Raw genomic sequence first — 12,869 nt, forward strand, 5'->3', positions numbered from 1 at the left:
GGGCCTTGAAGGAGGACAAATCATGGGGCACTTGGGAAGGCACAGACAGACAGTAAGAGGCTGTGATGAAGCGACTCAGAGGGAACGCGGGCTTTGGGAGCAGGCACATCATGCGGGGCTGGAGAGCAACGGGACTGGGTCTGCAGCGCTGCAAGGAAGGAAGTCCAGGGGAGGAACAGCACACGCCAAGCATAGTGTGAGCCAAGAACAGGGCCCCAGGGGACTGGAGGCCTGGTCAGGTGAAGGAGCCAACTGGTAGACAGGCGGACCAGGTGGACATGGCTAGATCATGCAGGGCTCCTGCCAGGTGCCAACCCCCACTCCTGTGTCTCCCTGGAGGCAGGGGCCCCTTGTGCCACCTCTGGTGGCCATTAGGATGGAACCTGAACTTGGGATATGGAAGGCAGATAGGGGTGGGGAGAGCAATGCTATGGGCAGGCCGAGCGGGCACCCTGGGACTCTGGCTCAGCTGTCAGTCCCGGGAGAAGAGAGGCCTGAGGAATTCCAGGAGGCGAGGGGAGGAGCCGGCCCCCACTGCCCCTGCCTCAGAATCCTCCAGGCGGATGTCCCAGCACCAGGAAGTGAGTAACTGCCTCTCCAGACCTGCAGACGACAGCCCCACTGCCAAGGACAGAATTAGGAAGCACGGCCAGGCCGACTCCCAGGCTGAGGGCTACTTCCCGCCAAACCTGGGGATGATCGATTATCTGCCATCCTTATCAGCCCAGGACCCACCGTCACCTCCCAGGGCAGCAGAGGGATAGACGGACGGAGGAAGGACTGGCCTCTTTTCTTCACCTTGCCCTCCACCTCGGGCCCCTCTCCTTCTCACTTCTGAAGGTTTTTGCACCAGGAATAGCCAGGACTTTGTTTGCTTTAAGCACTTATTTCTTCCAAACGCATTTCATAAACCCTTCAGAGGTCTTTGCATATTTCCTTAACACTAAGGACCTCTATTTATAAGACAGCAGCTTTCAGGGGAAAGGATAATAGCAGATTAAATCTACCCACTTCAATTTCTTAAGTATTCAAATGGAGAAAAGTCCGTGAGTTGGGGAAGTCCCTGCCAAGCCCTGGGCGAGGAACTAGGCATTTCCTCTCTCCCTTGTTTGCCCGGCAACCTCTGGAGGTGGAGGGTAAGGTCGGGCTCATTTCCCCAGAGAACTTGCCCCAGGTCTCTGTGCTGGAAGCGGTACTGCCCGATTCAGAGACGCTCAAAGTGAGTCCAAGATGTTCCATCCAGCGGCCACGCTTTCCATTCAAACTGGGACTTGCTTCAAAGGCAGAAAGAAGACAGCGGCGTCCTAACAGACACCAAGGCAAGAGACCCCGTCACATCCTTCCTTGCTGGTGTTGTTTCCCTACATTGGCTAACCACACCCACTGAAAATGGTGCTTAGGAGGAAAGGGGAGGGCAGGGCCCCCGAGTTCCTGCTCCTTTCAGTCCCCCCACTCCCTGTAAGAGGAAGGTAGAGAGTGCTGATGAAACATGCACATACCAAGAAGTGAAAGGAAAACAGATGAGCTTGTTTTCTACAGTGTTTCTGCTGTCCTGGTAAAAACAAAATACACGTGCGCCTGCAAGCTGTGAAAAAGAAACTGCACAATCCTGGTAGTTTTAAATAAGAGCTAAATGCACTAGTTTTTGTGTTTGTAACTGGCCTTGAGTGATATCAAGGTGAATGGTAAATGCATGCTAATAATTTAACATTTTAATTTTTCTATACTTGAAACAACATTAAATAGCAAATTTCAAATACACCATGACAGGCCGGGAGCAGGTGGCTCACTCCTGTAATCCCAGCACTTTGGGAGGCTGAGGCAGGGAGATCACTTGAGGTCAGGAGTTTGAGACCAGCCTGGCCAACATGGTGAAACCTCATCTCTACCAAAAATACAAAAATTAGCCGGACATGGTGGCACACACTTGTAATCCCAGCTACTCGAGAGGCTGAGGCAAGAGAATCGCTTGAACCCAGGAGGCGGAGGTTACAGTGAGCCAAGATGACACCACACCACTGCACTCCAGCTTATGAGGCAACAGAGTGAGACTTGGTCTCAAAATAACAAACACACAACAGCAAAAAAGAACACTTGTCATGACAAGACAAAAGAGAGACCACAGAAGAAAGGAAAAAGCCTTATGACTTAATACCTTTACCAACACTTCTTTCCCACTTTTTGAGGAATGGGCCCCTTTTTCACTTTGTACGGAGTCCCGCAAATTCTGTAGTTGGCCTGGCTGTCATACGCTTTTGTGAATGCGCAGGAAAGGATGGTGGCTGGAGGTGGAGCAGTGCAAGAAGAAACAGAGCAATAGGAAAGGGGGAAATTCCGCTTACAACAACAGCATGTGTAATATGATCCTGTTCATGTAAAGTGGGGTATTTTGAAGTACAGACATATGTAACACTATATAATGAATTCATGTAAACACACAGAAACATGGCATCAAATTCTTTTTTTTTTTTTTAATTTGAGACACAGTTTCGCTCTGTCGCCCAGGCTGGAGTGTGGTGGCGCCATCTCGGCTCACTGCAACCTCCACCTCCTGGGTTCAAGCAATTCTTCTGCCTCAGCCTCCCGAGTAGCTGGGATTACAGGCTCCTGCCACCACACCTGGCTAATTTTTGTATTTTTCTATTAAGAGATGGGGTTTCACCATGTTGGCCAGGCTGGTCTCAAACCCCTGACCTCAAGTGATCCACCTGCCTCGGCTTCCCAAAGTGCTAGGATTACAGGCATGAGGCACCGCGCCCAGCTGGCATCAAATTCTTAATCGTCTCCAAGCTGTACACTTTTCAGTTGATTTTCACTTTTTATGGTACACATTAAGTTCAAACAGTAGAGAAACAACACATCCATATTATGTATGTGATCAGCCTTTTTTGTTGTTGTTGTTGTTTTTTGAGACAGAGTCTCACTCTGTTGCCCAGGCTGGAGTGTAGTGGTGTAATCTTGGCTCACTGCAACCTCCGTCTCCCAGGATCAAGTGATTCTCCTGCCTCAGCCTCCCGAGTAACTGGCATTACAGATGTGTGCCACCACAACTGGCTCATTTTTGTATTTTTTAGTAGAGACGGGGTTTTGCCATGTTGGCCAGGCTGGTCTTGAACTCCTGACCTCAGATGATCCGCCTGCCTTGGCCTCTCCCAAAGTGCTGGGATTACAGGCGGCACCAGGCCATGATCAGCTTTTTTAAAACGCTGCATTTTCATCTGGGGAAAGGGAAGACATGCAGATGGAGTCAGACTTGGGCTCAGCTCTTGGCTCTGCTGTTTCCAGCCTGCAGGATTTAGGCCAAGTTAAGTAACTTCTCTCAGCCTCTGATTCTCCATCTGTAAAATGGGGATACTGACTGGTAACCATATCATCGGGCTGTTGTGAAGGGTCGTGTGCTTATGGAGGGCCTGCTACGGAGATCACTTGGCAGCGAGTCGCCATGCGGGGCTAGGGCTGGGGGGCTGATGCCTGTGCCAGAGGACAGCGCCCCCACAGGCCTTGCAGGAGGCCTCTAGGAAGGGATGCCAGAGGCAGAGGCGGCATTCATGGGCACACGGGCTGGGAGGCGCTTTGGGGACGCAGAGGCTCTGTAGGGTTCTTAGGTGTGAGCGTTAGCGCCGAACTACAGGCTCTGCATGGGTTTGGCCATGAACCCAAATCAGCACTTATCCTCTGACCTTGCTTTCCCGTTTCCCTGCTGGTCTATCTGACGTGTGTGTAACTGGTCAGCCTTTTGCAGGGCAGCTGCTGATCCACAGAGGACCTGGGAGTGGCTTTCTAGTCAGCACTGGGGCGTTCTGGACAAAAGCACAGCCTGCTCCTGGAGGCCGACGAATAGAATAATGGCCTTCCCGGGAGCACCTGTGCCTCACACACAGACATGTGGAGAGAATGTTCGGGAACATCGGGGTGGAGGGTGGACATTCATAAACAAACATATACATACATGTCTACAGCCCGCTTTTATGCTATTCTGTTTGGCCCGGTCTTTCCTTCGTTCCAGTAAGGTTGGATCTGGGTACTTTTCCCCATAGACTGCTTGTGGTCCTTGCAGAGGGCGCCTCCTGTGTGCCGGGCGATAAATAGCAACAAGTAAGACGGAGTCCTTGCCTTGTGGTGTTCTCAGTCCACCAAGAAAAATTCCAGGGTGTGTTAGAAAACAGGCAGGCAAGAGGTGCGGACAGGACCAGGGGCTTCAGGAAAGGCCCCCACGCAGCCTCCCAAGAGAAGAGCAGGCATTCAAGCGAGGGCGAGAAAAGGCATTTCAGGCAGAGATGGTCACATCAAAGGCCCTGGGTCAAGTGCAATCCTGCCCCACTCAGGAGCATAAGGGGGATCTGTGGGACTGAAGTACAGAGGGCTGGCCATGGCTGGGGAGGCTGCAGTGGCCCGGGAGGAGGGAGCAGGAGGAACAGCTTCTTACCGTGCCAGGTAAAGGAGCCCTGCTAAGTGGTGCAGGGTTTTGCCAAAATAACTGGATCCCTCCTGTGGTCCTTGCTGAATGCAGTTTGGCTGACTCGAACGTGGAGCCTTTACAGGGCTGAGCCACCTCCTGCAGACCCCAGCCAAGCAGACTGAGTGGTGAGGAGTGTAATAAGGTTGCCGCTGCAGGGACTTTGCAGGAGAGTTGAGGCAAACCTTCTCATAGCAAAAATGCAGTACAAAAGTGTGCCATTCCAGACATAAACTGGGTGCTACTGAGTCCGCAAGGAGCACTTTGAAATCCTCATCCTGGCTCTGCCCATAGGCAGGGGACTGGCCTCAGGGCAAACTCCTCTGAGGCATGGGGATGTCTGATTCATTCACTTCTACTTGACAATGTACTGCCTGGTTATGTGGGTATCTGATAAATGAGTGTGTGGGTGGATAGAGGGAGGGAGGGAAGGAGGGATGGACCAATGGACGGATGGACAGATGGATGGATGGATGGATGGATGGATGGATGGATGGATGGATGGATGGATGTACGGATGGATGGATGAATGGATGGATCAATGGATAGATAGATGGATGGACAGACAGACAGGAGAATAAGTGAATGAATGGATGCATAGGTGGATAGGCAGGTGGGCGGATGTGTGGGTAGATACCAGTGTAGATGAATGGAAGAATGTGTAATTATTTTACAAGATTAAAAGATTATTTTGATGGCAGGACACAGCACAGTGATACTCAGAGAAATGAAAGGTAGGACTTTTGTTTCTTACAGCTCCAAATGAGATGCTGTCAGGCTGGGCCGCACAGGATGTGCAGCTGGGGACAGGGGGTCCCAGCAAGCTGGAGCTATAGGTGGCAGCTGTGTGTGACACATGGGGCGGTGTTAAGGATGTTTCTTTGGCTGCCTATGGATTGGCTGATTTGAATAATTTTGTGAGTTCCAGATGATAGGAGCTGTCCATTATTATTTGGTACTTGGCTCCAAGGCAATCAGGGCAGGTGCCTAGTGGCCCAGAGTGTGAGAACCTGGTAAGAGAAAGGGCCAGAATGTGAACTTAATCAGCTGCTCACTAACTGACTGGCCTCCAGCCAGGACCTCAAAATTGGGTTAAAGTAGACTTTTGAAAAAACTATATGACGGAGATGGACAGAGACGTGTGTAGATGGACAGATGTCTTTTGGAGATTTCTCTGTCAATGGTATTTACAGAAGTGTCAACACTGGATTCAGATCCTAGAGAATTTTCAACTCATAGATGCAGAGCCCTACAATATCTAAGTTGGAAGAGACTTCAGAGGGTCTCTAGATGCTCATGCAGGTCTCAATATGTTGTGGATCTCACAGCTCTTCAATATTTTAGTGAAAGCTGTAGATGAGGCTCCATAGGGGATAAAGCACAGACACACGTTTTCAGAGGGCTGGTGGACTCTGGGCAGCCTATCCACAGACCTCTGTCCCCAGCTGGGAAGTCAGGAAACTCCAGATTAAGGAGCCCCGATGTGGTTGAACAGGCATGTGCACAGAGGAGTCAACCACACAGCCAAGCCAGGGAGGCCCTTCACTCAAGGGCCTACAGCCAGTTCACAGCCAAGACAGGGCTAGTGCCCAGGCCATCCATAAACTTATCTGAGACTCTGTTTCCCTGTCTCCATGATGATGGGATCAGGCTGGATCCCTGGTTTATAGGCTTGATATGAATCAAGTCACAGGGAAGGGGAGCGGATGGGCTCGGGGGGCGTCCTCTGGCCCTCCTTTCTCTTCCCCAGATCCACTGGGCCCACTCTTTTTTTTTTTTTTTTTTTTTTCTTGAGACGGAGTCTCGCTCTGCCGCCCAGGCTGGAGTGCAGTGGCCGGATCTCAGCTCACTGCAAGCTCCGCCTCCCGGGTTCCCGCCATTCTCCTGCCTCAGCCTCCCGAGTAGCTGGGACCACAGGCGCCCACCACCTCGCCCGGCTAGTTTTTTGTATTTTTTAGTAGAGACGGGGTTTCACCGTGTTAGCCAGGATGGTCTCGATCTCCTGACCTCGTGATCCGCCCGTCTCGGCCTCCCAAAGTGCTGGGATTACAGGCTTGAGCCACCGCGCCCGGCCGGGCCCACTCTTATCTGTTCTCTTCTGAAGGAAAGGTTTTAAGGCTTCAAAAAAAAATGTTTTTGAAAGTCCCTGCCCTTTCCAGCTCCTACTGTCTCAGCCCTGGGAGTGTAAAGTGCTACAGATTGTTAGTAAGTCTTTGAGCAAAACCGAGAAAGCCAATCTGAGCATTGACATGGAAGAAACCACCACCATATATCTCCAAAGAAAGGGCCGCATGTCTCAGGGGAGCGCGAACACCCATTCCCAGGAAACAGGACAGCTTGTGCCACTGTCGCCCTTGGGAGCTGTACAAAGAAATCCCAGGACTCCCCCTGCCCTCCTGGCCACCCTCTGTTTACACCTTCCGCGTAAACGCCCACTGTTTACATCCAAAACTCAGACACAAAACAACCACCTTAGGAAAATAAATAGTGATAAGAAATAAACGTTACGTGAGGTGAATTTATTCACATGGGGCTCCACAGGCCACTTTGTGGTCAGCCGGGAGGGACGCTTTTGCCATACCACAACTCCAGTGGGGAGCCGGGCTACGCAAACGTGGAAATCTTCCAAGAGCCTTGCTGGCCCCAGGGCTCAGAGGGTGGCAGAGCGGAGAGCAAAGGTGACTGCAGCCACCCCGGCCCCACAGGCAGCCTGGCTCGGGCTGGGCAGGAGAGCAGAGCTCGGCTGGAGGCGGAGGGGGAAGTGCCCAGGAGGCTGATGACATCACCACCCAGCCCTTGAAAGATGAGCTGTTCCCGCTGCCACTACAGCTCTGGCCTCTGGGCTCCAAGGAGGGGCGGAGACGGTGGGGACATCAGGCTGCCTCGCAGTACCCAGGGAGTGACTGAAGTACCCATGCTGCTTGCTCCGGAGAAGGTGGGTGCCGGGCAGGGGCTGGTCCAGCCGCCTCACCTTTGCTGGGAGGACAAGCTGTCCCAGCCCAGGGGGAAGGAAGGCAGGCAGCGGGGAGAAGTTTCCCTCTGGTCGTGGGGAGTTGGGAAAAGCTCCCTTCCTTCCGGAGGGGAGGTCTGACAGGCAATGGGAAGAAGGGTTCCCAGCAGGAGGAATCGCCCTGTTTGTCTGTTGTAGGTTTCTCTTCTCTGAATCAAGGTGACAGACAGGCTTGTGTGTGTCCAGTGTGTGAGGGATTTCGTGATTGGATTTTCACATACTTTGGGTGGACACCTTGGAGTAAAGCAGCAAGGCGTGGTGCAGCAGGGACGGGTGCTGGGTGGAGGCGCCAGAACCTGGCTTTTCACTCACAGCCATGCCACTCGTTGGCCCTGTGTGACCCTGGACAAGCTACTCAACCTCTCTGAGCCTCAGTTTCTCTGTCTGCAAAGCAGCCTGCTCGCTGGCTCCCTGGGGATGGCAGGGTTAAATCAGAAGCAGGCGGGAGGGGTTAGTGAATACTGGCTGATGTGCATCCAGGAGGCAGGTGGTGGTGACTATCTCAGAAGGGCTTAGCGACCCTCTTCCCACGGTCCTCACTGACCGGGATGAGGGGGCAGGAAGGTGCAGGGGTTCCGAGCACTGGCTTTGCATCCAGCCCAGGCTGGAGTTCCAGTTCTGCTCTCACCCTGTGAGTGACGTTTTTGGGCGAGTTATTTTGTCGCCGTCTCCTGAGCTGTAAAGAAGACCTGGTAATTCCTCTTTATGGAAAGATAGAGGTAGGCTCTTGCCTGTGGAGCACCACGGGTGTCATAGGCGCTAAATAAATGACAGCCGTGATTGGAGTTGCTGAAGAGTAGGTCGCTTCCGCAGCCTGGGTGGAGGTGGACAGCAGGTGTTGCTGTTCCGGGCAGGTCAGAATGTGCCTCACTGAGTCACAGGCCGCCTGTGGCTCCCCAGCCTACAGGAAGTGGGAACTCTGGCACAGGTGTGGGGTGACGGGGGGTTCCCCAGCCAACCCCACCCCTAATTCCATTTCTGAGTGGGAGAAGGGCTTAGGTGGCAGGGGGACTGGTGAGTGACCCCAGAAGACATTGCTAACATCCCCTGCCCGAGTTTCTCTGGAGAAAAACCTCTGCTGTGTCCTTCGAGCCCTGGCAGCAGCAAGCGACATTCCACATTGTGAGCCCCATAAGCTTGGAGGAAGCATTTGCTCTTTCCCCTGCCTGGGGAAAGACAGCCAGGAGTAGGCGTCTTTGGATGAAAAAGAGGAAGCATGTGTGCTGTCCCCACAGGCAGGAGCCCAGGCCTCATCCCAGCTCTCCCTGCAACTCTGCACTCCAAGCCTCTCACTGCACAGAGGAAACTGAGTCTCAGAGCGGGGACATGACCTCAGCCAGCCCTCCACTCAGTGTCCAGGGAAATCCCTCAACCTCTTTGGGGTTCAGTCTCTTTGGGATTCCCTCCCTTGCAAACAGGAGGAGGTTCCCATGGCTGGGCCTGCACAGTGGGTCTGAGGACTTTGAATGTGGTCGTTGCCTGCCAGTGGGATCCAACATGGAAATATTAGGTTGGTGCAAAAGTCATTGCGGTTCTTGCCATTAGAAGTAACGCCAAAAATCGCAATGACTTTTGCACCAGCCCAATAACTGCGCCACGTGGTCTCTGCTAACACAGTGACTGACTCAGTAACAAGTTCGAGGTCTCCAGGGGTAACATTAGGGCAGCCCCCTCACCTGTGCTGCTTGTGGTCAGGGAGGGGCCCGCCTGGGCGGAGCGGGGGGAGCCCTGCAGACTTGCCCGATGTCGTAGCCTATTTGAGTTGCTATAAGAAATACTTTAGACTGGGTAATTTATTGAAAAACAGACATTTATTGCTCACAGTGCTGGAGGCTGGGGAGCCCGAAATCAAGGTACTGGCAGATTGGGTGTCTGGTGAGGACCTAGTCCTCATAGATGGCATCTTCTATGCATCCTCATACGGTGGAAGGGTGAACACGCTCTCCTAGGCCTCTTTTAAAGAGCACCAGTTCCATTCACGAGGAGGGGGACCTCATGATCTAATGACCCCCCAGAAGCCTCACCTCTTAATATCACCACCTTGGGGATTAAGTCTCAACAGGTGAATTTTGGAGGGACACAGGCATTCAGATCATAGCACCAGGAGACTCTGGTTTTCAGAATGAAAGCAGGGGCCTCGTCTATCCTCTCAAGCTGCCTCTTCTGCACTCAAAATGATGCCTAGCCCAACATGGATCAGTGTTTGCTGAAATGCTGAATGGTTAAATGAATACATAAATATTGCTCATATAGCAGGCCATAAAAAAGCACACAGAACCTATCACTAAGTGAACGAAGCCACTCTGAAAAGGCATATGCTGTATAATGTCAACTATATGTGACATTCTGGAAAAAGGCAAAACTATGAAGACAGTAAAAGATAAAAAAATCAATGGTTGCCAGGAATTAGAGGGAGGGAGGAGAGAACTGGAGGAGAAACCCAAAGGACTTTTAGGGCAGTGAAACTTCTGTATGATACTGTAATGGTAGATACATGTCATTATGCATTTGTCCAAACCCACAGAATGTCCATCACCAAGAGCGAACCCTGATGAAAACTATGGACTTTGGGTGATGATGATGTGTCAATGCAGGTTCATCAGTTACAACAAATTGACTGCTCTTGTAGGGGATGTGAGTAACGGGGGAGGCTATGCATGTGTGGGTGCAGGGGATATACGGTAAGTCTCCGTACTTTCTGCTCAATTTTGCTGTGAATCTAAAACTGCTCTTAAAAAAAGAAAAAGGCACACAGCAGGTCTGCATGTTGCTTTGAGGATTCAGAAGGCACTTAGGACGATTACAGTACCTCAGGGTCATGAGGCAAACAATCAGACCTGCCAAGACTTAAGGCCCCAAATGCATCACTTCTGACATCCACTCGGTCCCGGAATCCCCTGCCCCGTGAATATCCATCTTAGTGTGCATGCCTCCAAGAATGGGGAGCTCACTACTTTGCAAGGCAGCCCATTCTGTCTCAGGAGAGTTCTACTATTTAAAAGCTCTTCCTCCAACTGTCCCCCACTGAGCAATGGGCCCACTTTCATTTCCTTGGGGTTTGTACCATTCTAGTCCTATTGCTTCTCTCTGAGCTAAATATCCACAGCTACTGAATCTGCCCTCCATGAAAAGTGTTAAATCCTCAATTCCTCCTCTGAGTTCCTCTGGTTTTCCTGGGGACCCAAGGCTCTGCTTCCCCAAAACACCCACTCCAGGGTTCCTTTCTAGAACAAACCAAAGGCGTGAAGTATTTCTTTGACTCTTTCATCACTGACGGCTCTGGAGGATTCTGGAGGCTAGAAACGTGTACCCCCCCGCATACATTCCAAAAAAGTCATCACAGCATAAAGCAGGGTGGAACAAACACAACTCGGGATTTGAATTCCAACCCTGTCACTTACCTACCAGGAAAGTTTTCTGAGCTTCAGTTTCTTCTCCTGTACAATGGGGATCATCATTCCTGTTTTTGAGGACCACTGGGAGGCTTACCTCTGATTGTGCTGATGTAGTGAAAGCGGGTGTCAGGCACACTGCAGGAGCTCAGGTACCAGACGGACGGTCTACAGAGGCAGGAGTGAGGGTCTGGGACGGTCACAGAGATTGCATTTGCCTTGCAGTAAGGCCACAGCCGCTCGAGGGTGTCCAGAAAAAAGCCCTCTCTGACATGCACACGCTCCTGTGTCCAGGCAGTGAGCCTGCGGGCACTGATAGCAAGAGTCCTTCTCACGCTTCTCTTCAGGGCTCAAACTTTAGATTTACTGCGGCCTGTCCCATCCCATTCACTGCCAACCCCTCTGACTCTCTCTGATCTGTGCCACCGGTGAAGGGCATTGGGGGGGGCAGGAGGCACAGAGAAGTGGCCCAGCTGAGCGACATCTGGAAATGAGCAGTGCCTGCGGGGACGTCCGTGGGGTGTTGTGACCTGCACAGTGCGAGGCTCCAGCACAGCCCTGTCGCTTCTGTGGTTGCTATCATGGTCATGAGGTTGCTTCCCCTCTTCCCTGCGGGTTTCCTAAGGGGTCACACTCCAGTGGCGGGGTGGTCTGCTGGAGAAAGACTGAATTTTACTGTACATTAGAATCACCTGCAGGCTGGTCACCCATGCAGGTGCCAGGGCCCTGCTCTGGGGACTGTGATTTGAGGTCTGGGTACTATTCACTGAAATGACAGACTGTGGCAAGTCTCAGTCAATCGAGGTTTACTGAGTTGATAAGCTTCAATTGACGTTTATTGAGAGTTTGAGGGTGCACCTGGGAAAAACACAAACCACAGAAAATACGTGTGGCCTATGCTCCCCGAAGAGGTTTCCCTGAGGCTTAGTATTGTAAATCAAAGAGAAACTGACTGAGGCAGGTCTCAATTATTTTTGAAGTTTATTTTGCCAAGATTAAGGACACAACCAGGAAAGAGGGACACAGAATCACAGGAAACATCTCTGGCCCATGATTCTTGCAAAGAAGGGGCTTCACTATTTAAAGGGAAAAGAGCAGGCGGTAGGGGAAAGAGGGAGGAAAAAGGGGGGAAAGGTGGCATAAAGAAGCAAGTAGTAGCACCCCTTTGAGCCTTTTCATTCACTTCACTGAATGCACATTTTTCATGGGAAAGAAGCAGGTGGAGGGATCATCAATTCGACATTCACCTGGTGGTCAGTCAATCTGCATTTTTATATAATAATCGTAGGACTGGGCACCGTAGCTCATGCCTGTAATCCCAGCAGTTTAGGAGGCCAAGGTGAGTGGATCACCTGAGGTCAAGAATTCAAGACCAGCCTGTCCAACATGGTGAAACCCTGTCTCTACTAAAAATACAAAAATTAGCCAGGCAGGAGAATCATTTGAACCCAGGAGGCAGAGGTTGCAGGGAGCTGAGATCGCACTGCTGCACTCCAGCCTGGGCGACAGAGCAAGACTCTATCTCAAATAATCATAATCATAATCATAATCATAGCGTATAGGAAGCCGTCAGATATGCACTTGCCTCAGGTGAGCAGAGGGATGACTTTTGGTTCTATCCTTTGTCCCATACCTGTGAAACTAAGCTGTTAATTTACATCATGAGGGTGAAATACAACACAGCTGCTTGAAGGTAGAGATCTCGGGGCCCACAAGGAATTTCACTGTGAGTGAAATGAGAGGGAGGGAAGTCTTATCCACTTAGACACAAAACAGGAGGCAGGTTGCATGACCCAGCTCCCAGCTGGACTTTTCCCTTTGGCTTAGTGAGTTTGGGGTCCCGGGATTTTAATTTTATTTTTCTGTCACAGTATTTACACACGTCCTTGAAGTGGAGAAAGCATGTAGAAGAGGAGGTTAGGCAGAAGGAGGACTGATCTCATCTTGCCCTTGCCTTGTTTTCATGCTGTACCTGGGGAGATCAGCACCATCAGTGTGAATCTAACAGATT

General features: G+C 51.4%; 1 protein-coding gene across 4 annotated transcripts in view; it reads left to right on the forward strand.

Annotated features, from left to right (window-relative positions):
* The first annotated feature begins 7,118 nt into the window (after nt 1–7,118).
* BDKRB2 (bradykinin receptor B2) overlaps nt 7,119–12,869 on the forward strand; it is a 33,805-nt gene continuing 28,054 nt past the window's right edge. Inside the window, exon 1 of one of the 4 annotated variants that reach the window (XM_025392984.1) lies at nt 7,119–7,391. The gene's annotated coding sequence lies outside the window, so the exon portion shown is untranslated. The remainder of the gene's footprint in view (nt 7,392–12,869) is intronic. The other 3 variants (XM_025392982.1, XM_025392983.1, XM_025392985.1) reach the window with 3 other exon arrangements.

Source organism: Theropithecus gelada, chromosome 7b, assembly GCF_003255815.1.
Source record: "Theropithecus gelada isolate Dixy chromosome 7b, Tgel_1.0, whole genome shotgun sequence".
Taxonomy (NCBI): domain Eukaryota; kingdom Metazoa; phylum Chordata; class Mammalia; order Primates; family Cercopithecidae; genus Theropithecus; species Theropithecus gelada.